This window comes from Bubalus kerabau, chromosome 21 (assembly GCF_029407905.1).
Source record: "Bubalus kerabau isolate K-KA32 ecotype Philippines breed swamp buffalo chromosome 21, PCC_UOA_SB_1v2, whole genome shotgun sequence".
Classification (NCBI taxonomy): Eukaryota; Metazoa; Chordata; class Mammalia; order Artiodactyla; family Bovidae; genus Bubalus; species Bubalus kerabau.
Window position 1 is genome coordinate 53220296 of NC_073644.1, and position 24718 is coordinate 53245013.

The 24718-nt window shown below is 46.2% G+C and overlaps 1 protein-coding gene across 1 annotated transcript in view; it reads left to right on the forward strand.

Moving 5' to 3' along the window:
• The first annotated feature begins 1396 nt into the window (after window positions 1-1396).
• The window catches only part of MAPK4 (mitogen-activated protein kinase 4), a 169287-nt gene continuing 145965 nt past the window's right edge, over window positions 1397-24718 (forward strand). Inside the window, exon 1 of the mRNA XM_055558878.1 lies at window positions 1397-1577. The gene's annotated coding sequence lies outside the window, so the exon portion shown is untranslated. The remainder of the gene's footprint in view (window positions 1578-24718) is intronic.

Below are 24718 nucleotides of genomic sequence, written 5' to 3' on the forward strand. Positions count from 1 at the left end.
GATCCTCTGGAGAAGGAAATGACAACCCACTCCAGTATTCTTGCCTGGAAAATTCCATGGACAGAGGAGCCCTGGTGGACTACAGTCCATAGGGTCCTAAACAGCTGGACACAACTAAGCACACACACTTAAACCTGTTACCTATACACATATAATTAATAGCAATTGTATCTGTACAGTAATTACAGCTACCATTTATTATCCTTCACATGGACATCACTATTCTAACCACTTAATGCATATTTCTAATATAATCTCATAATTTAAATTTTTTGGTTTTGCCCATGTTACAATTAGCACAGTTATATGATTCACACAGTAATTCTTTCAACGGTTATCCAGCGCCTATTACACACCTGGAATTGTACGAGGCCATGGAGGCTGAGGGGGGCGTGAAGCAGAACCAGAGTACATGGCAGACCCTCCAGAGTGTCGAAGTGAAGTTCTCGCACTGATTGCTTTGGAAGTTGGGAGAAGGGAAGGCTCAAGGGCAGCTAAAGCCACCAGTGACCTCATTATACAATATTTAGGTTATCGTATTTTTCTCTGCCTAGAAAAGCGGCTTCTCGATCCATCCCACTGCGGCGCACGCATTAAGCGACGCCCCTAATCAGTGTGGAACACTTTGGATTTGCCCGAACGCACCACCTAAACGCTAATTATTACTAGTGTACAGGTCTAGTGGCTTCTGCTTTCCTTTTCTCTGGCTTCTTAAGTGTTGCTTCCCTTCTGTTAGTTTTATCCCGGTCGTGCAAAGGAGCACAGATCACAGCCCGGGCGCCAGGCTCTGGACTGGTGCACGTGCGCTCGGTGCCCCTCAACCTTCGGCGGGGTCCCCTCTCCCGCGCCACCCAGTCCGGGCTGGTCCCTTCTCCTCCCGGGCGTCCCCGCCTCCGGCCGCCGCATCAGAGCAGGGCGGACCCGGCAGAGAGGCCAGGGTTTCGACCGAGCGCAGAAGCACTCCGCTTCCCGCCGCCCCATCCCTCGCGGCAGAGCTCAAGGGGGTCCCCTCCCTCGGGGAGGAGTAGGACGAGCTCCAAAGGTGATGGAGGATTCTGGGGAGCGTGCTCCCAGGCAGGAAGGGCAGGCTACCCTGGGGAGCTGGGTTCGACTCAGAGAACGCGAGTCCCAGGCCCCCCAGGTGAGGTTGCCTCCGAGAGGGCTGGGTCGGAGAAGGCCGGTCTACACTGCGCGCGCTCCGCCCCGGAACAGCGCGGCGGAGCGGCCTCGGGGCTTGCGGGAGGAGGGAGCCGGGCGCGCGGGGGAGGCAGCCGCCCCCTGCCGCCCAAGGCCGGGCTCCCCCGCGCGCCCGCCGCCGCAGCAGGTGGGGGCCCGGCGGGCCGGGGGCGGGGCCCAGTTCGGGGCGGAGCCGCGGCGGAGAGCGCGGGGCGGCGAGGACCCGGGCCGGGGCCAGAGAGGCAGCCCGAGCCGGAGCCGCGCGCCGGGCTGTCCGGGCGCCCGCGGGAGCTCGCCGCGCGCCGGGGTTGGGACAGGCTAGGCAGAGCGCGCCGGCGCCGCGGCCGCAGACAAAGGCGCCGCTCGCTCCCGGGCCGCCGCGCTCTCGGGCTCTGCCTTGGGTAAGTGGCTCCCCCCTGCGCCTTCTTTCTTCTCCCGGCTGCCTGCTCCTCTCGGAGTTCCAGGGGCTCCCGAGGAGCCGGAGAGAAAGGAAGAAATGACACTTCCCCGCTCTCTCTGCAGTCCTCATTACACCTTTTAAAAAAATTCCTGAACAAAAACCCTAGCCAATTTCACACTCGCGTGTTTCCGAGCGGTGGGACGTCTCCCGTGGGATCGGCGCGGCTGCCCTCTGTGACCCCTTGCTTCGCCGACTGAGCGCGCGGGTGTAGACCCTGGATCGGCGGTTTGGACGTGAAAGTGGACGGTGGGCTCCCCCGGGGCGGAGGGGCGAGGGTTGTAGGGGAGGAGGTCGTGGGGACCGATTGCCGCGAGGGAACCCCCATCTCCAAGGACTGCTCGGCGCGTTCTGGAGCGCCGAGGGGCAGTTCGCACTGTAAGTTCAGATTTGGATCTCGGTTATGGGGTCTGCCCCAGTCCCCTAGCACCCTGCTTTCCAGCCTTCTCCCTGTCTTGTTCAGGGTTAATATAGCGCCCCCTACGCCCCACCCCACCGAAGCTCCCACTCTGCCCCTTCGCGGCCCCAGGGCGGGGGCTCCGAACGCCTGAGAGGGAGGAAGCCCCGCCGCCTTCCCGGCTGGGGGAACCCCAAACGCGTATCTGCGGCGGGAGGGCGGGCGGCTGCAGGCGGAGGAGATTTGACATCACAGCGTGGTCCCCGGCCGGCTCCCCCAGCCTCTTTCCGGGCTGCCCTCCGTCAGAAAAGGAATCCCGGCTGCCTTTTTTTTTTTTTTTTTTTTGCTTTTGTTCTGTCGGTAACTCTCCGGAATCCGGGGATAAGCCGGGGCGGGCCGATACCCCCGGGAGGGGGCCCTTGGCGGAAGCTCCAGGTGCAAGCCCAAAGTGACAATTGGAGGCGGCAGCTGTCTCCCGCCCCCGAGTGGGGAAGAGATCCCGATCACTGATCAATGCTGGGGAGCAGGCAGTGGGTCGGCCGCCTGCCTAAGAGTGGGATGTCCGCCGCTGCCGCGCGCCGTCACGCGCCGCTCCCGCACTCTCGGAAACGCTTCCTCGAAACGCGCATCGCCATTCAAGGATCTGTGTCTGGGACTTGATTAATGTCACCTCTGCCCGGGTTCTCTGAGGAGCGAGCGTCTGCTTCTATTTAATTTAATAGCCTTTTATAGGGGCCTACTGTGTGCAAGGCAGCAGCCCTACGATTATCCTAAGAGATACTTAATGGAGCGCCTACTGTGTGCAAAGCAGGTGTGTTACGAACTTTTCAGTTTAGCGGAGTTTATTGAGTACTTACTGTATTCACGGTACCGATGCTCTGACCGTATCTTAATAGATATTTACTGAGCAACTACAGCGTACAAGGACGTTTTTGTTTTGTTGCTGAAGGGCTGCCCAGTGTATCTTTGGGGGCGGGGGACACGTCGAGGCAAGGAAGCCAAAATATGTCTTCTAACCCTTCAATTCCTTTGGTAACCTGCCTTTAACTTTCCCGGACTGCTTGCTGTGTGGTGTAGGAAGAGCTGGTCTGGTACACTCCAGCTTGAGGGGTTTATCAGACGGGAGCAGGGCAGAATAATGAAAAGGACCTCTTTCCAATTTAGTTTCCTCACTTTAAAAAGAAGGAGGGAGGAGGCGGTTCTCTTTGTGCAAAGCAGGGTGGTAGTTATTGCAGGAAATCAAAGGTTAATGAGGCAAAGCATTGACACTTAGAGGGGGGAAAGTCTATGGTGGGGACAGAAAGACCAAAGACAATCAAACCAGGAAGCTTGTGGGGTGGAGCATGAAGATAGGGCCAAGTTAGACCCCTCAGCCACTGGCTCCAAACCATGACCCTGTTGAGAGTGGCTTTAAAATTCTATATTTCTGGTGGCTGGGGACATAGAGGCAGAATCAAATGGTCTGAGGGTCCTATCTAATAGTAAGAGATTAGATGAGTCTGTTACTCTGATGGGATCTTGGGACACTGGAATATCCACATTGGCAAGAAAACCATGGGTCCTCAGCCTCTTGGCATATAGTTGTTGTATGGTGACTGCAGCCATGAAATTAAAAGACGCTTACTCCTTGGAAGAAAAGTTATGACCAACCTAGATAGCATATTCAAAAGCAGAGACAGTACTTTGCCAACAAGGTCCATCTAGTCAAGGCCATGGTTTTTCCAGTGGTCGTATATGGATATGAGAGTTGGACTGGGAAGAAAGCTGAGCGCCGAAGAATTGATGCTTTTGAACTGTGGTGTTGGAGAAGACTCTTGAGAGTCCCTTGGACTGCAGGGGGATCCAACCAGTCCATTCTAAAGCATATCAGTCCTGGGTGTTCTTTGGAAGGAATGATGCTAAAGCTGAAACTCCAGTACTTTGGCCACCTCATGTGAAGAGTTGACTCAGTGGAAAAGACTCTGATGCTGGGAGGGATTGGGGGCAGGAGGAGAAGGGGACGACAGAGGATGAGATGGCTGGATGGCATCACCGACTCGATGGACGTGAGTTTGAGTGAACTCTGGGAGATGGTAATGGACAGGGAGGCCTGGCATGCTGCGATTCATGGGGTCACAAAGAGTTGGACACGACTGAGCGACTGAACTGAACTGAACTGATAGGCTGTTATCAGGAAAATGTAGACTAGTAGGTATGATGTAGTCTAGTAGGAGTTCTTGTGATAAACACATAAACGGGTTGCTTGGGCAGCGTACGTGAAAAGCTAGGAGCAGAGTCTTCCTAGAATTTAACGTCAAAAACAAAATTCTATGCTCATGGAATTGTGGCTTTCCTTTTATCAGAGAGTGAGAAATTCTCTGTGTCTAGTATGGTTGTCTTTTTAACTTCAGTTCAGTTCAGTCAGGTGGGGGCTTCACCCAGCCTGGCCTGGCGTTCACTGTAATTCCCATGGCTGGTGGCTGGTGAGAACCCTTGTCTCCTGTTCCAGCTGCAGGGAGCACTGCATCCCTACCATTCTTTCCAACATTCCTAGGGTTTTTTTCACCTGAGCCAAACTTGATTGTAATCTTCTTCAAAGCCAAGAATGTAACTTGGTCTTTTCTCTACATCCTTCCCTCTCTGGAGGCTCTGGCGTAGTCTGCAGGGTAGGTGACTTTTATTCCAGAACCCTGGATTGTCCATTCCTTCCACCTTTCCCTACGGAAGGGCCTGACCTTTCTCCCTCTCTACCACTTTCAGCTCCTCAGAGCCTTTCACTGTATGAAAACTCAGGACAAAACCAACCTGTCATCAACCCCTTTCTCTTGACTAGGAGTGTAGGTCACTGTTCTGTCTTCCAGGGGTCCTTGCACTTTAAACCTCATTATGGAACGAAAGGCCTTATCCACCATGAGATTTCAGGCATAGACAAGTGGCTGTTGGAGGTAACGGGGGAGGCAAAGGGCCTTTCCTGGTGCTTCTGAAGTGATGCTGCTACCACCTCCTTGGGTAGCCAGTCTTGGCAAAGGTCCCTGTGGGCCCACAATCCACAAAAGTCTGGAGCCTTCGTTGCTTGGTGGCTGGCGTGGCGGCCAAGCTCAGAGAGCAGTCCTGCCTGTGCTGTCAACCCGGCCTTCTCTCGCTCTGCTCTTTAAAGCTTAATCCTTTTCCAGACAGGATTCTTTCTTCCTTCCCTACACGTGCCATTATTCTAAGGCTGGGATTCTCAACCTGAGCACTCTTGGTGTCGTGAGCTGGGACATTTGTTGTGGGGCCTGTCCTATGCATTGTAGAATGCTTAGCAGCAGCCCTGGCCTCTACCCACCAGATGCCAGTAGCACCCCACGTCCCCTCCCCAAGTTGTGACAATGAAAAGTGTCCCCAGTTATTATCAGATGTCCCCTGGGGAGCAGAATCACCCCCTATTGTGAATAGCTGTTCTGAGGGGTACTGATTACTCTGTACAGTGCTATGTGACCATTCCCACTTTTCTGGAAGAGGCCTCCTTTATTGTAACTTGGTTTTCAAGATAGGTGACTTGGTAAATATAAGGTGTGTGTGTGCTGAGTTACTTCAGTCGTGTCTGACTCTTTGTGACCCTATGGACTGTAGCCCACCAGGCTCCTCTGCCCGGGGGATTCTCCAGGCAAGAATACTGGGGTTTGTTGCCATGCCCTGCTCCATGGGATCTTCCTGCTGCAGGGATCGAACCTGGGTCTCTTACATCTCCTGCATCAGCAGGCCGGTTCTTTAGCCACTAGAGCCACCTGGGAGGCCCACAAGTGTGTAATGTACATTGTGGCATTTTCCATGTGAATAATTTCCTAAATCAGAATAAACATCCTTTGCAGGTCACATATCCTAATCTGGTCATCAGTCAATTTTTTGAGACAAAGCAACAACAACCACCCCCCTCCCCCCCCAAAAAACACAAGACACCTCTCAGCTTCTTCCCCTAGCATGTGTTTGATTTATGTAGCAGAAATGCAGGTAGTAGAACCACTGTGGGGAACCACAATTGCCCACAGGGCCATCCCAGCCCACTGCTCGGACAGTGGCTGGTGGGTGGTAGTGGGGGTGAGAAGCGGTGGGCGAGGATCCAGTTCTGGTGGGATAGGATGCTTGTGTAAACTGTCCTGTTTACCAAAAACAATGAGCACTTGAGTGTGTGCTGGGGCCCTTCACTGGCCCTGGATGGGGCTCTGAGTTTTCAGTTTCATTCGCTTCAGGTGAAGCCGGCTCTGGGGATCGCTGATGGCAGTGTCTGCACAAACAGGCTTGCTGCTACCCGTGAAGTCAGGAACTGAGACGCTTCTCAAAGACTTGGCTTCAGGAGAGCACAGCGATCAAACGGGATGGTTGAGCACAGGGTGGCCAGCACTTCTGTTCCTATCTGCCTTCAAAAGTAGAACTTCCACAGCGTTAGCAGCAACCGCATCTTTGTAGGATGGAAGGAGCACGGCTAGTTCAAGTTTAGCAGCAGGATTCTTGAGTTCTGTCCAGTAAATGGAAGTAACTTAATGGACCTTGTAAGTGAGTTTGGTCTGCTGCCCAAGTTATTGCTTCCGAAAGTGACTGAAACTCTTTTTGGGGTCACTATAATCGTAGTTGAAAAGTTTACAGTAAGATTTGGATTCAGACTTCTATTTTGGACCACCCCAGTGTGGGGTGAGACTTTTCCTGTCATTGAAACAGGCCAGATAGGAAATACCTTCTGGAGGCAAGGTGGGAAAATAACTCAAGTCCTTAAATACTTAATAAAACAAACAAATAAAACCCCTCTATATTTCAGGCTTTTCATTCGTCTACAGTCTTTTTCCTTAAACTGACCTATTTTCAAGGAGGAAGAGAAAGTGCTATGATTTGTATCTAAATGTGCCTGGCTCTGCATGAAACTGATCTGCCAATATTGCCATTGTCTACATTTAACAAAAATAAAGACTCTTATTAGAAAATTTGATGTAGGAGGGATTCTTTGAAAAATTAGTAGTTTTTCTATTTCTGTTTGAAGTGATTCAAGTTTTATAAAACTTTTCAAGAATCAAGATCAGTTTGGAGAGTTGGGGTCAAATTTACACATTATCTAAGAATGTAGACCTGCAAGGGATCTTGGGGGTCAGTGACCAGCTCTCCCTGCCCCACTGTGTAAATGGGGAAACTGAGGCTGAGAGGTGGTTTGCCAAGGTCACACAGAGGTCAGGGCCATGGCTGAGCAAGGAGTCAGGAGTTTGTCCCATTCTCTCGGACACTCAGTACCACTGGGGAAATAACTCGAGTACTTAAGAACTTAATAAAACAAACAAATAAAACCCCTCTATATTTCAGGCTTTCCATCTTTCCAGGTGAATGTTGGCGGAGGAAGAGCCAGGAAGGAAAAGAGCTTGATAACTTGTCTCATTTCCATGCCGCCTAATCCTGATAGAACTAATCACTGATTCAGACTGATTACATCTGTGCCAAAGGTGTGTGCGCGCGTACAGGTCGCACTGAATAAAAACTGAAACAGTTGGATTAGTGGAACGAGATTGTTTTATAAAACTTCCTATGTACAGCACAGTGACTATAGTTAGCAATGCTGTATTATATGTTTGAAAGTTGCTAATAGAGTAGATCTTTAATGTTCTCATCACAAGAAAAAAATTGTAGCTTTGCCTGGTGATGACTTATTGCTGGTGAACATTCCTGGTATATATACAAATATTGGATCATTGTTTTACATCTGAAACTAATACAGTGTTACATGTCAATGACATCTCAATAAAATATTTGAAAAAAAATTTTAACTTTCTTTAATGTTGTTTTATATTGTCTGTAAAGTAAATAGAATGAAACATTTATCTCCCTATTGGGGAAAGGAATACGGGTTCATTATGGAAAGTAGCAAGGTGAATGAAAATGATCCTTCTACCTGTGATAGACTGATCTGATCACATTGTGCTATGTTTATGTTTAGTGTTTTCCCCTCAGCTCATTTTTAAACACAATTGAGATGATGCTGTGTTGTGCTGTGCTAAGTAGCTTTAGTCGTGTCCGACTCTATGAACTGTAGCCCACCAGGCTCCTCTGTCCATGGAATTCTCTAAGCAGGAATACTGGAATGGGTTGTCATTTCCTCCTCCAGGGAATCTTCTAGACCCAGGGATCCAACCTGCATCTCTTAAATCTCTTACGTTGGCAGGCGAGTACCACTAGCGCCACCTGGGAAGCCCAGGCATATAATTTTAATTTTTTATCTTGCTTTTTCTCAGCTAATATTGTAATAAGCAATTTCCATGTTATTACAAATGCTTTGTAAACATATTTTTAGTGACTGTGCAATTCAGTGCTTTGGAACCCTGTTAACTTATTACAATATTTTGTTATTAGTGGGCATTATTTTCTCCCAAATCTGATCACTGTGTCATGACAGTGAGTAGCTTTGCACTTATACTTTTTAACAATTAGGATTGTTTTCTTAGTAAATATTTCCAGATAGTGAAATTAGTCAGCCAGGGGAAAGCACCATGTTAATACCTTGCTTTCCAGAACTGGAAATGATTTTACCACATCATTGACAACATAGGGTCTTTTATTTTTTTAAACTATTTATTTAAGGTGAAAAATATGTTGCTTTCATTTGCATTTTGGTTACCAACTTGGCTAAACATTTTCTCCGTAAGAATTGTTATCTGTTTGTATTTTTTGTTAATTTGTTAACTTTTCTATTTGGGTTTAGTGCTTAAAAAAAAAATGATCTGCTTGTAGAAAACCCATTTTTAAAGAGGAAAACAATAAACCTCTGATTGCATAGATATTTTATGAAGGCTTCCATCTAACCCTAATATTCCACAGTTGCAATACGTCACGGGCTGTATTTCAGGCTGAACTCTTTGTCACAGTGATGGAGCTGCCTGTTCCATTCCTGAAGCAAGCTCGGGTGGACAGGGAGCTCCATCGTCTTGTCCAGCCAGCAGGCAGTAAGCACTTATTCAGTGCTTCCCAGGCACTGAGTTCTCAATCCTTACTTTGTAAAGTGGGTACTGTTTTACTATATCCATTTAGATATGAGGAGAGTGATGCACAGAGAGGTAAAATAACCATGGTCCCATATACCTTTTAAAGGGTTCTGATCACCAATTCCAGCATACATGAGGTTTTTGCCACACATCTGATAAATCCTCTGTGACACCAGCTGGGTGTCCTGAGGTTCAACTTGAGTCTAACCCTCTACCTGAGATAGCATCAGATCTGATGGGTTATTGGCTCAGTCCCACAAGACTGCCCTCCAGCTCCAGTCTCAGGCCAGGTTGTCACCTGTGTCTCTGACAAAAGTGAAAAGTGTTAGTCGCTTAGTCATGTCTGACTCTTTGTGACCCCATGGACTGTGGCCCGCCAGGCTCTGTCCATGGAATTCTCCAGGCAAGAATACTGGAGTGGGTTGCCGTTTCCTTCTCCAGGGGAATCTTCCCAACCCAGGGATTGAACCTGGGTCTCCCACTTTGCAGGCAGACTCTTAACTGTCTGAGCCACCAGGGAAGTTAAATCAGAGGTTCTCATGACTCCCTCCTTGAGTTCAATTAATTTGCTAGAGTGGTCGCAGACATAGGAAAAGCCATTTATTGTCTAGATTACTGTTTTATTACAAAGGATATTAAAGTATGCAAATCAATAGCCAGATGAAGAGCTAGCCAGGGTGAGGGCTTAACATAGGAGGTTCTGTCCTTGTGGAGTTTGGGGCCCAGCATGGTGGCATATGGAAGCATTCTTGTTCTCCAACCTGGAAGCTCTCCAAACCTTTTGGATTTTTATGGAGGCTTCATTACAAAGGCATTATTGGTCAAATCACCAGCCACTGGTGGTTGATTCAATCTCCAGCTCCTTGCCCCAACCAGAAATCAGGGAGTGGGACTGAAAATTCCATCTCTTTTTCCACGGTTGGTTTCCTTGACGACCAGCCCCCATCCCTAGGTACTTTCCAAAGTCACCTCATGAATACAAACCCAGGTGTGCTGGAATGGGGTTTATTATGAATACGGAGACACCCATTTCACCTTTCTGGCTCTGAAGCAATGTCAGGATCTGAGGACAAAGGACAATATTGTTAACAAAAGATATTCCCATTGCATGTATGGCTCAGGAAATTCCAAGGGTTTGGGGAGCTATGAGCCAGGAACCATAGATTTGAAGACCATATATATGGAAAACATATTTTGTTCATCTGAACAGGCAGATACATGTTCCTTGTAAATCACAATATTGAATCTTTATTTTTGGCTGTGCTGGGCCTTTATTGCTGTGTTTCGACCTTCTCTAGTCGCAGTGCCTGGACTTCTTGTTGCTTCTCTTGTTGAAGAGCACAGGCTCTAGGGCGTATGGGCTCAGTAGTTGTGGCACATGGGCTTAGTTGCCCCATGGCATATGAAATCTTCCTGGACCAGGGATCGAACCTGTGTCCCCTGCATTGGCGGTGGATTCTAAACCACGGGACTGCCAGGGAAGTCCACCGGATTACAACTTTCAACCACTGTTTCCAACCTCTGAGTCTTCCCCAAAGTGATCTGCCTCCATTAGTCTTTGAGGAAGCTGGGCTTAGGAAAACTAGCTACTTTTTATTTACTCCACTGCCTATTACTGGGAGAACTTTGTGTTGTAAGGTAATTTTGTTACCTCAAACGTTTTCTTAACTTTTATGTCTCTTAGCCTCTCTTCTGCTTCTCCATCCTTTTTATATCTCCTAGCTGCATCTGGTAGTTCTTCTGACCTATCTTCTAAGTCTCACCGTGTCTCTTCAGCTGGGTCTAATCTGCAGTTAAATCCATCTGTTGCATTCTTAATTTCAGTTACTGAATTTCAGTTCTAGAATTTTTAGCTCTTTTTCAGATCTTTAATGTTACTTTATATAGTCCTGGTTCCTTGTTCTGAAAATTTTAAGCCCAATTTCTATCACCATGAGCACAGTTATGTACTCTATCGTTGTCTTACATTCTGTGTCTGGTAATTTTTCCATCTGGGATATGTCTGTTTCTTCTGTTTGGTGTTTGTCCTAATTCTCATGTTGGTTTGTATTTATGTCATTGTATCTCCTCGTGTGCCTTGTTATCTTTGAATGTGTGTTAGATGTGGTTTTGAAAAAAAATGTTTGTATAAATACCATATTTCATCAATTAAGTACATTTTTTTCACATTTTAATCTCTGAAATTCAGATGTAATTTACAGTTGATCAAGATGTACATTTACAGTTGGTAGCATTTTCCCCTTTTTCATTGGCTCATACCTAAAAAAAAATAGAGCATCATATAATTAGCAGTACTGAAGGTTGATGAAGTAATCTGAGGCTTTGAATGATAATAAACATGACAAGAGTTTTAGAGAGTCTTTTAAACAACCTCTGCCGGCTTTCTGGGTACCAGCAATCCCAGATCAATTTGGGCACTTGAGATTTTCTAGGCCATTCAGATGACTGGAAGTTTCCTTTTTGTTTTCTCTTACTTGTAGGGCTTCGTCACGCCCAACCACAGGCGTGAAGTGGCTTGTCAGGCTTTAACCTTGCGGATGCTCTGGGTCCCTGACCCTGTGAGGCTGTGAAGGTGATGCTCAGCTTTCCAGTTCTCTCTTCCTGCTTGACAGATTCTCCCCAACTCGATAAGAGTGGCTTCTAAGACCTAGGGCCACAACTCAGGCTCATATTCCAGATCTGAAGCCTGAATCCCCCTCTCTCTTGTAAGCTCTTTGATACTTTTGTGTGCTGTGTGCTCAGACGCTCAGTCATGTCCGACTCTTTGCAACCCCGTGGACTGTAGCCCACCGGGCTCGCCTGTCCATGGGTTTCTCCAGGCAAGAATGCTGGAGTGGGCTGCCGTGTCCTCCTCCAGGGGATCTTCCTGACCCAGGGATTAGATTACAGTCTCTTACATCCCCTGCATTGGCAGGTGGATTCTTTAACCACAGCGCCACCTGGGAAACTTCTAGGAATAATTAAAGCATTTCATCTGGGTTTCTTTGTTATGGTCACTGGGAAGGTTGGTTCTAATTATGCAGTTTATCACTGTCGGAAGGAGGCAGTAGTGAATCTCATCTGTCTTAGAGACTGACGGAAGACCATGGAATACCAGCTGCTGTTTGCTAGCTCATGGTTAGGGAACTTCCTCCATCCACTCCTAGTATGCCATCTGGGTTGTAACTGCAAAGTGGAGGTTGGGATGAATACATTTCCACAAACTGGATATAGCTAAATATAGATATATTTCCCTATATAAAAGAGACGAATTCCTCAGGCTTTTCTTAATAAAGTGGGTGACTTGGCAAAGAAAGCGGTTCTAGGAGTTGCTTCTGGATCCCCATCAGTCATGTTTCCATCCGGCTTCTTCCTTCTCATTCATACTGTCCTGCAGAGAGATGGGGATTTAGGACCAAGGACCCTGATGAGGGAGCAAGATGCTTTGTGTTCCAGCAACTGTTAGGAAGTAAAACAAAAAACTAGACCATATTTGAGCTAGGTGAGATTTCTTCCCTTCAGCATGGGCCCCAGCATTTCATTTGGAAAGCGGAATTTCTCACCCCTGGCCGAGGCTACTCCTTGCGGAAACTGACCTGTTGTGTCCACAAGGCTCGGGGTGGCCTTTCCAAAGGACTCTTCTTAAATCTTATTTTTCAAAAGAAGCTCTGTGTTCCTTTCTGGCCTCTCAAAGGCATATGGTTACCTATGTTTTCTCAAAATCAGCTGCCAATTGTATTTTCCCCCTGCCTCAATCCAACTCTTATAGATGTTTTCCCAGCAGCTTTCATGAAGCCAGAGAAATTTACCATGAGTTTCAAACTCTGTATTGAGTTTGAAAAGGTTGGGTGAAGGGGCACAGAATGGCAGGAAGCCCTCCCTCCCACCAAACCAGAGCCTCCATTGGCTTTTTTGAAGGGGGAGGGCTCTTGTGTTTATTTGGGGATTTTATTTTTTTTTTTTCTCTGAAAACCTTAGAACTGTCCTCTCAGAAAATTGCTTCTGCCCGGGGGACTGCTGGCCAGAAGTGTAGCCATTGGGTGTAGTGATGAAAGGTATGTTATCAGGGATCTGTCCTTCTAGAAAGGCTTGTTTGGTGGGGGTAGGGTATCCCCACCACCTGTTCGGAGACCACCTCTTACCTTTTGTGTATTGCATGATGATTTATTCAGCTTATTTGGATTTTCATTTACTTTTACAATATTTCACACTTAGGAAAGATTACATATAACTATTGTAACATATTGCATATAACTATGCATATTTCTAGAGATGGAAACCCTCCAATTAGCTTTTAATAACTGTCCTTAGGGACTTCCCTAGTGGTCCAGTGGCTCAGACTCTGCACTCCCAATGCAGGGGGCTGGGGTTCGATCTCTGGTCAGGTAACTAGATCCCACACGTTGCAACTAAGACCCAGAGCAGCCAAAGAGATAAACTGATAAATACACAAATACTTTTTAAAAGATAATTAAAAGAATAACTGTCCTTAAGCAACAAGTCTGTCATTCCACTCCTGAGTAATTCTAGATTGTAACTGATCCCTTTGGAAGAAATGATAAATGACTTAATTAATTTTGAAGAAACAAATTTTCTATTCTCCCAGAAAATGTGCCCCCCTCATGATTATTTTTGGAGGCAGAACTACTAGAAAACCCCACCAACCATAAGAACTTATGAATCAAGACATCTGAAAACTCTTCAGCCTGAAAGGAAGTGAATTAATTCCTTCAGCATGATTCATTTCGGTACAAGCCAGCTTCCTTTATTTACCAGTAACTTAGACTCTTAAGCTGATTTTTCTAAAGAGGTATAATTATTTTGACATCAAGGCCATATTCATATATCTCTAACATCAGATTTTCCATTTATTTGAAGCTGAGGTTTTTCCCAGCCATTTTGAGACCGTTTTGTCTGCTAATAAGAGATAATATGCTGTGATTTCAATAACATGTGTGAGAACCACAGGAAGTTCAGACAGAGTCAGCTGAGCAAATGTCTGTACTTGTCATAGAGAGCTGCACACTGCCTTCAGAATGTGTCCGTGATAGTGTGCGTGAGAGCTACGTCGCTTCAGTTGTGTCCAACTCTTTGCAACCCTATGGACTGTAGCCCGCCAGTCTCCTCTGTCCGTGGGATTCTCCAGGCAAAAATACCAGAGTGGGTTGCCCTACCCTCCTCCAGGGGATCTTCCTGACCCAGGGATCGAACCCGCATCTCATGTCTCCAGCAGTGGCAGGTGGGTTCTTTACCGCTAGTGCCGCCTGGGAAGCCCCGGTAGCCGTAGTACCTTTTACCAAACTTTTTACCAAATAGTCAGGACTTTTTAGAAGACTCAGAACAGTAAAGTGTGATAGCTCTTTCAACATAAATAAAAGGGACAGAGAAATTCAGAAATCTGCAATGATTATATTGGTAAGAAGAGAATAAGGGAGATGATTGCTGTATACCACTTAGAAGAGGAGATGAGAAGTATGTTAACAATAGAGTAACCATAGTGACTGTTTTGAGCTTTCCGGAAAGAAGGAGCGAAAATGAAAAATGTCTTGACCAATTACTCTAACAACCCACACATCTGCTGTGTAATAAAGCCAGTGAAATACGGGCCATCAAATGGACAGGGAGAACTTTAGGGTATACAGAGTAAAGAGAGAGAATTTTCTTTTTCTGCACTGTGAGAATTTGTCTAGTAAATAGTTCTGGGCATGTCGTGGCCTAAATAACTGTAAAAATTTTCCTATACTTTACGGTTTTCTTGAGCTGAATGGAAATTAAAGACAAATAAAAGGCTTAGATCCTTAACTAATTTTGTTAGGTCTCTAGATGAAGGGCAATAAGGAGTAGGAGTCCAGCAGGAAAATGCTCATAGTTTGTTATTTTAGTTAAAAGCTTGATGTCTTATTTCTAAATTTTTGTGCATGCTTTCATTCTTCAGGAGTCTTTCGCTGAATTTGTTAATCCTGAAAACCCCCTTTTTATGAGCAGTCTTTGAACCTGAAATGCATTTAAAGAATAAGAGGAGGTAAAAAAAAATTAAAAAAAATCCTTTGACTTCTCTCTCTGATTTATTCAGAAACAGATCCCCAGAAGCAAAGATCTATGTATAGGTCCTTTAGCAGCTGAATTTTATTTCACCAACAAACAGTACTGTTTTGCTCTGCACTCCTGAGTTCAGGATTTAGCAACTAAACCACCACTGCCACGACAATATATTAAATAACCTTCTCGTCTTCTGTTCCACCTTTTCTATTGGTAAGAAATAATAAGAGCATTATTATTTAATTATCACCACTCGAAGCTATGTCAGATTTCAGTAATCTAAAACTATATTGTCTTAAACTGAGATTGTTTGAAATAAGATCTTTCCTGTACAGTAATGGATACCTAGAAAAGGAGGTGGATAGTTATAGACACAGGGAGTAGAATCAGGAATATATACATACATAGTTTTGATTATGGGGTAATCATAAGCTTTGTTTCTGGAAGGACACATGAGACATTGTGAGTAGTGGCAAAGTAAGAAGTAACTGGTTACACAGGTGGTAGTGTTCAGTTGCTCAGTCATGTCCGACTCTTTGCAACCCCATGGACTGCAGCACACCAGGCTTCCCTGTCCTTCACCATCTCCCAGAGCTCGCTCAAACTTATGTCCATTGAGTAGGTGATGCCATCCAACCATCTCATCCTCTGTCGTCCCCTTCTCCACCTGCCTTCAATCTTTCCCAGCATCAGGGTCTTTTCCAGTGAGTTGGCTCTTTGCATCACATGCCAAAGCATTGGAACTTCAGCTTCAGCATCAGTCCTTCCAGTGAACACCCAGGACTGATCTCCTTTAGGATGGACTGGTTGGATCTCCTTGCAGTCCAAGGGACTCTCAAGAGCCTTCTCCAACACCACAGTTCAAAAGCATCAATTCTTCAGCGCTCAGCATTCTTTATAGTCCAACTCTCACATCCATACATGACCACTGGAAAAACCATAGCCTTGACTAGACAGACTTTTGTTGACCAAGTAATGTCGCTGCTTTTTAATATGCTGTCTAGGTTGGTCTTAGCTTTTCTTCCAAGGAGTAAGCATCTTTTAATTTCATGGCTGCAGTCACCATCTGCAGTGATTTTGGAGCCCAAGAAAATAAAGTCTGTCACTCTTTTCATTGTTTCCCCATCTATTTGCCATGAAGTGATGGGACTGGATGCCATGATCTTACATGTTGAATTTTAAGCCAGCTTTTTCACTTCCTCTCTCACCTTCATCAAGAGGCTCTTTAGTTCCTCTTCACTTTCTGCCTTAAAGGTGGTGTCTACATATCTGAGGTTACTGATATTTCTCCCTGCAATCTTGATTCTGGCTTGAGCTACATCCACCCTGGCATTTCACACAATATACTCTGCAAATAAGTTAAATAAGCAAGGTGACAATATACAGCCTTAACATACTCCTTTCCCAATTTAGAATCAATCCATTGTTCCATGTCAGGTTCTAACTGTTGCTTCTTGATCTGCATACTGATTTCACAGGAGGCAGGTAAGGTGGCTGGTATTCCCATCTCTTGAAGAATTTTCCATAGTTTGTTGTGATCCACACAGTCAAAGGCTTGAGTGTAGTCAGTGAAGCAGAAGTAGAGGTGAGGGAAGGGAATTTTAAATTTTATAGTTTTCCATACTATTTAATTTTTAGCATGAACGTATATTTTTATTTAATATGTAAATATGGGGGAAAATTAAGAAAGTAGAAAACAGAGAAGAAGCCACTGTATACGAGATCCTGCAGGTCTGAATTTAACCTCTGGATTCCTTTCTCAGTGGAAATTCTAGCTTTTATGAGTCATCAGACCCAAGTCTATATCGACTCAGTTATGTCATCCTCCATGCTTTTGTGTAACTTATCTTATGTAGCATATTTTCAATCCCTCTCATGCCTGTGTTTCCTTTGAGCCTGACAATGGCACTGTCCAGTATGTTGGACTGGTATTATATGATTCCCATTTTACAGGTGAAAAGACTGAAGCTTAAGAAAGATAGGTGACTTATCAGGGGTGCCATGTTTGCTACCCATGAAGTTCAGAACTAGAAGTCAAGTTCAGTGTGCCTTTAACCCTTGTAGAAAGAACTTGGCCATTTATTTTGGACATTAAAAAAATATTCCAAGCTGTCTCCTCTCCGGTTTCACACCATAGCATCTATTTCATTCTGTCTTATATCATGGTTAGATGTGTAATTGTTTTCCTCATTAATTTTTATCACCCTAGGCTGTCTCTCTTCTTTCTCTAGCCTTTCTGTGTCTGGTCCATTTGATGCATATATTAGTTCTTAATCTTTGTTTTATGGAATTGGATACTCAAGGTACTTTCTCCTACATAATAATCCATTTTTAGGAAAACAAAATAGTAAAAGCCATTTCCACAAGACTAATATCATTGTCCACAAGAGAATTCAAGCCACATAGTGTTTGAGCTGGAAGAAAACCATCTTTGTGAGTATTTATTTTGCTTTAGAAATGAGGAACCTGAAGATCAAATAAGTGGCTCAAGATCACACAGGGAGTGAGAGGTGACTTGGTATCAGAGGACGGTTCTCTTTCAGCCCAGCCCGGTTCCTGCTGCAGCGATCATTACAGACACTTATTCTTCTGGTCATCAGGCATTTAGATGAATGGTCAATGTGGGCAAAAGGTAGGTCACACTTAACGTAGTAACCATGAAGTGGTAACTTCAAAATGAGGTATTGAGCTGATTTTTCCATGTTTTAGTGAATGATTTTGCAGTTTACTTCCTTTTAAAGCAAACTTGGTATATACATGCCAGCATTTCCACAAAAGGATTGGGACTAGGAATCTTTTAGATGATAAGTAATCCCACCTTGAGCATTTACAATAGAGTCAAATCACCCTCGCTTGTGGATAAATCTAGGTGCATAGCATCAAAGTTGTGAGTGAGAAATTAATAGTGTTTTCTATTTTACTTATTGGCTTTTAAAATGCAAGTCATTCCTGGCTTGGTGAATAAGCCACCTGTTCTCCTCTTAAATGAGGAGTGACGAGTCCTCCAGTTCCTAAATTCACCCCTGGGTACCTGAGTGCCCAAAAGATTCCCAGTTTTCAAATATGCTGAGAAGGGAGCTGGAAAGCCTTTTTTTTTTTTTTTTTGTCCGAAGCTATGCAGAGGAGAAACAGAAGGATAAATCCCAAATAGGGCGACAGTATCAAAAGTGTGAGGACTGGGGGAGCCCTGGGCGTCGGATTCACTAATGAGACAGAACGTCTTTTTATGAAGTACGTTCTTTTTTGTGCCACCTCCTATTGGATTCATACAGTCCTCAAAGGCACCAGCTCCGGAAGGCATACTTGTAAAAGACATCAGGGGAACAGACATCTCTAAAAATTCAATTTAGTTCAACAAATATATACGGTAGGTGCTATAGGAGAGTTATGGTAAAAATCACAGAAGACCGGCCCAGCTTTTCTGGAGGTTGGAGTCTGTGCTGTGCTCTCCAAACTTGTCTGCATTTTGGAATCATCTAGGGACCCTCAAAAGTCACTGAGGTCTGTGTCCAGTCCACCACCCCCGATTGAGCTTGTGATCCAGCTGGTTTGGGATGTGGCCTAAGGTTTGGAATAGTTGAAAAGAGAATTCTAAAAGTGCAGTCAAATTTGGGAATTAGTGGTCTGTGAAGTGGTTCTCAGCCTTGACCGACTATATTAGAATCACCTGGAGTATATACGTATGTCTGTACATATGTGTGTATGTGTATATGTATGTATACATATATGTATGCATGTGTATATAACCATAAGCATATTCACACATGTGTATACAAATGCATGTGTGTATAAGCATGTATGTGCATGTGCATATACCCATATGCATAATATACATACAGGGCTTCTGTGGTGGCTCAGATGGTAAAGAATCTGCCTACAGAGCAGGATACCCGGGTTCGATCCCTGGGCCGGGAAGATCCCCTGGAGATGGGAATGGCTACCCACTCCTGTATTCCTACCTGGAGAACCCCGGGGACAGAGGAGCCTGGTGGGCTACAGCCAGTGGGGTTGCAAACAGTCAAACACAAGTGAGCGACTAGCACTTTGTTAGCCCTTATACATACATGCCCAGGCTCCAGCTCTTGAGATTCTGATTTACATGGTTTGGGATGGAGTCCAGACATCCATATTATTTAAAACCATGGTTCACCAAATTGCTGACACCTGGGTCTGACTCCAGACACTCTGGTTTAATTAGCCTGGGGTCTTGTCTAGTCATCAGAGTCTTTTCAACCCACTTTCCCCTGCCATGTGATTCTAATATGCAGTCAAGGTTGCAGTCTACTGGGTTAGTGAGTGAGACCTGGCTACCTTGTGCATAGTCGGTTCTCAAGAAAAATGGTTCACTCTGAAATGAAAACTAGATAGAAGAATTTGTAAGAAACGTCAGTGCTGAAAAATTGTACATTCCTTGTTCTTCGGGCCTTTCTGCAGGCCTGAATATACGATGCAGTGATTTGGGGGGAGAGTAGGGTGTCAAAAACCTCATCAATTCAGCTCACAACCATAGCCTTTGTTGTGGCTGCCAGTGAAACTTCCAGCTGAAACTGACAGCCAAGATCTTCCTAATTGCTCGATTCCATTATATCTGCTTGTGCTGGGCAGGGCGATCTGCCTGTCACACTCCTGATGCGTCCCACGTTGTGTTTTAAAGAAAAACACCCAGAAACTGGCTTCTGTGAGATCTCAGTGCTCCAGCCCTGGATTCAGCCTGAGGTGAACTCTGTCCCGGGCAGCCAGCGTCTGCGAGGGCCCTCCCAGCCCGCCCGCCCAGGGCTAGGGAGAGCTCTCCGGAGCCCAGAGCACAGAGTTGTCTGGTTTCCTTTGTTCCCTAGGTGACTCTCGATTAGTCCAAGGGGTACTGGGAGGGGAAGTATTTCCGCATCTGGCCCCGGTGAATGCAGCTGCTTTCAGCCTTGGAGAGGCTCCACCACCCTGGAAAGGGGGAGACTGCCAGGCAGGGAGTTCACCGCAGCTGCTTACAGGGCAAAATCTGAACCCTCCCTCCTGTTGGTCTTTGAAGGCTCTAGGGCACTGATGCTGAAACTCGAGTGGATCAGAATCCCCTGGAGTTGTGTTAAACTACAGATCACTGGGGCAGCTCCCAGATTTTCTGATTTGGTCGGGCAGGGGTGGGGCCAAGCACTTGCATGTGTGATGTAGGAGGAAGCACCCAGATGGCACCTGTGTGATTTAGCAAAAGGATGTTACTTGATTGCTGCAAATTTACCTAATGGTCACAGGATCAATTGAAATGACCTCCAACTGTAAGATTGATAGGTTAATTGATTTTTTAAAATTATGTCTACTTGCCAGGTGTTGTGCAAGCCTTGTTGCTACAAGGAAGAGGAAGATGTGGTTCTTCACTGAGCAGCTTGTCTTAGGGGGTGGTGACACAGCAGTAAAGGGACAAGCACAGTACTGACCACTTAGTGGAAGGAGTGCCGGGCTCCGCTGGGACACACATGAGCAGGAGGAGTGTGGCTCAGGGTTGGCTTCCAGGAGTAGGTGATTCTGGGGTGGGATCCTGGGGGATGACTGGGGGACTGCCAGGTGAAGAAGGTGGGGCAGAGTTCCAGGGGCAGTGTGAGCAAAGAGGAGCAGGAAGATGAGCAAGCCTGGTGTGGGGAGCCCCATGTGGTTTAGGGTGATTGATGGGGAGCAGAGAGCTTAGTCTGGACAGGCAGGCAGGGGGCGGATCCTGGGGGTGCCTGTTTTCCACATGGAAGAGTCTGGGCTGATCCAAAAGCCAGGATGGTCACTGAGGGGTTTTAAGTAGGCAAGTAACACCATCAGCTTCGCCTGCAAGTTGGAAAACGGGCTGCAGGGAGCAAGCGCCTGCAGGAGGCACGGGAGACTGTCATGGGAGTCCCCCTGGGAAGTGATGAGGCCACAGGGGACGTGACCCTTACATCACCTGTCCTTGCATCACCCTCCGCCTCTGCTCAGTATTTCAGACACTCAAGGTCATTTCCAGTGGGTGTATTAGCTGATTTCTTGAATGTCTGCTGTGTGTGCTTTTAGAGTGGAACCAGGCAATCAGTCTTGTGCTTCCCCTATAGAGATACTGTGTTTCAAGGAGAATTAAGTTAAAATAAACATCAAGGGCAACCTTAGAACAGGTGAGCCCCACATGAAGGGCCTGTGTGGAAGGGATCAGACATTTCCAACTGTTTAGTCTGGATGACGTCAGGGAGGGATGGTCTCTGCGTGTTGTCTGTCTGAGTTTTTCCTTTTTGGTTCTAACTGGGAGTCACTCTTCCCTCTCTTGCTCCCACCTTGAGAACAGATTCCAAATCCGAGTCTTAGTCCAGCCACCTGCTGGCAGCTGTCTTCCCCCACCTCCCCGCCCTTTGGTTTGGGGACTTACCCAGGACAGTTGCCTAAATTCCTAGTACCCTGGAGATGGCTTGAGTGCTGGGCATCATGGAGGAAAAGGGATGTTCAAAGCAGATAAGTCCCATGCATGCCCACCTCAGTAGTTAAGGAATTGTGCATGAAGGAAACCCCAAAGAGGGCTGCAGTGAGCTAGTGCTTGGGTAAAGAGCACGCTCTCATCTGTCCCTGACCCATCTTAAAAAAAAAAAATCAACACTGGTGGATTCTGCTTGTGGTCCTTCATACTTCATCTGGTAATGAAAATTTGATTTGTGGTTTCCTCTCATAGGGCTCTTCAACTCATCGTAATTGATCCATCTCCAACAAGTGGCTCTTGAGGAAATCAATTCCTACAAGTCTTGTCAGGACCCGGAGAGCCTTCCAGGAATGTTGGAGGCTCCTTCTCCCCTTTGCACCCCTTCCTCCCGCAGGTTGTGGTTTCACTATCGGCTGAGTGAGGGGCTCCCTCAGAAGCTCTGAGTGGGCTGCTGCTGGGGAGGCAGCGGTCCCCTTAAGTAGATTGATGACCAGCACCAGTGAGCAGTCTGTGCTCTGAGGTAATGGCATCAAGATTTACAGGTCATCAATGCCGAGGTGGCTTTGCTGCTTCACACCAACACGGTAGATGTGAGACTCGATTGCAGAATGAATTGCTGGCAGCCTGCCTCAGATTGCAAGACTAAGAGCAGAAAGAAAGGACTAGCATGACCCTCGGTTGGTGTTTGCTCTGGTCACTGGATGCTGTCCAAAGAGGCACAACCTGAATTCTTCAGTGAGGGTCGTCCCAGGCTTTTTGCTGGTGACATGGTCAACTGGGATTCTTCTTGCTGGAGGGCTGCTAAAAAGGTTTGCCAAATGTCCAAGGAGATTTTTCTTGACTTTTGGCTAGTTAAGGCAGAGCTGCTTTTATCCTGATTCCATCTGCTGTTTGTCTCTGAAGGAAACTCACCATATAGTGGGTACCATCCTGGAAGTCTGTACTTAGGCCACTTGAGGGGGCTCTGCTTTCTCTGTCTTTCATGGTGTTTACTCTCGGCCCTGCCCAATGGACCTGCGTGTGTGCTAAGTCGATTCAGTTGTGTCTCTTTGCCACCCTATGGACCATAGCCCACCAGGCTCCTCTGTCCATAGGATTCTCCAGGCAAGAATACTGGAGTGGGTTGCCATGCTCTCCTCCAGGGGATCTTCCCAACCCAGGGATCAAACCCACATCTCTTATATCTGCTGCATGGCAGATGGGTCCTTTACCACCAATGCCACCTGGGAAGCCCCAGTGGACCAGCATTAGAATACAAATTGTTTAATTCTCTAATGACATTGAATGTGCCAATCAGATGCTTAATAAACCTTCAAGTCAGGAACGTAAACATATCACTGAACTTTCCTAGCACCCTCTTGCTTTGCATTTTCCATCACACAGCACCTTTTGTCCAACTGTATGCTTGATCTGGGTGCCTGAATTCCCTTTAGCTCCGAGTCAACTTGTTATCGGAACGTGTCTGCCTTTATGCTGCTCATGGGGCCTTTTGCCTTATACTGGCTGGATAGGAATGCTTGACGCATTTATTCCTCCTTTACTCTGTGAGTGATAAGGGTCATAGTTTGCATATTTGTTCTGGGTCTTCTCAGTGTACCAAGATACACTAGTGCTTTTACTTAAAAAGTGAGGAAACAGGATGTATTAATTATCTGTTGCTGTGCAACCAATGATTCCCCAATTTGAAAGCTTAAAATGGCAAGCATTTATTATCTTATAGTTGTTATGGGTCCAGAATTTGGAAGTGGCTTGGCTGAGTGCATCTAGTTTAGGGTCTCTGGTGAGGTTGTAGTCAAGATGTTGGCTGGGGTCACAGACATCTGGAGACTTGCCCTGGGAGGGAGAAGGAGGGGTCAAGTTCATGTGTGGCTATTGGCTAGAGGCCTCAGTTCCTCCCTTTGAACATACTTTAAGCCACGTGAAGTATGTGGGTTCCTGGGTCTGACCAAAGGGATGAGCAGAGGTGGCTGAGTCCATTCTCTGCTAAGAGCTCGCTTCTTCAGGTGGGTGACTTGGAGCCTGCTCTAGAGAACTCCCGTGAGCTGTTGAGGGTGAAAAATGGTTGGGATACCCAGTTACAGAATTTAGAGTTACTCTGACAACAGTTATTGAGTAGGAGACGTATCAATACAGTCACTGCGGGCAAGTGCTTCTGTGCATTCCTGGGAATAGGAAGCTCATTTTTCATTTCAATCTTTACTTTTGGGATGGGATTGCCACCTGGTGGTGACACCCATAAATTGCAGGGTTTTTTGAGACATGCACCCTGGTAGCTCAGATGGTAAAGAATCTGCCTGCCCTACAGGAGACCCAGGTTCTATCTCTGGGTTGGGAAGATCCCTTGGAGAAGGGAATGGCTACCCACTGCAGTATTCTTGCCTGGAGAATTCAATGGACAGAGGAGCCTAGTGGGCTAGTCCATGGGGTCGCAAAGAGTCAAACCCAACTGACTGACTGACGCTTTCTCTTTATAGCTTTTAAAATATTTTCAATTTGAAAAGATAGTTATGAAATGACAGCTGGGAGAAAATTCGCATCATACCTTTCAAAGCTCATTTAACAAACTCTACCTCACTTGGTTACGACAAGAATTCTGTAGAGTAAATCAAGCAGGTGCTATTATCTCTACGTTATAGATGGGAAACAGGCAGTAGGGACTGAAACATCGCCCAGAGCTCGGAGTAAGTCACTAGAGCAAGAGTGAGGGCTGGAACTTAGGCCTCCAAGTCTACACCAGCAGAGCTGGTGGCAGATGCTTCGGAAGAGGGTTTATTAAGTCAAGTGGGAAGAAGGGGCGCATGAAAGACATTTCACTTCCCAAGACTGCTGCTGAATACAAGATTTCAGCTGTTTGCTTCACAGAAGGGTTTGCAGTTCTCTGTCTACATGGCTGATGATGTCTTTTATGTCAGTATTGCTGAGTGTTCTTTTTTTGTGGTAGAATGAAGAGACCTTGCTGTTTCTGTTCTACTGCAGCCTAACAAACCCACCCTGTAGGCTTCCCTGGTGGTGCAGTGGTAAAGACTCCACTGGCCAATGCAGAAGACACGAGAGATGCAGGTTTGATCCCTGGGTAGGGAAGATCCCCTGGAGAAGGAATGGCAACCCACTGCGGTATTCTTGCATGGAAAATTCCATGGGCAGAGGAGCTTGGTGGGCTACAGTCCATGAGGTCACAAAGAACTGGACGTGCCTGAGCACACAGCACAACAAACCCACCCTAAAACTTGATGTCTTCATACAAGAGTGACTTATTGTTATTTCTCATGATTGTGTGATTT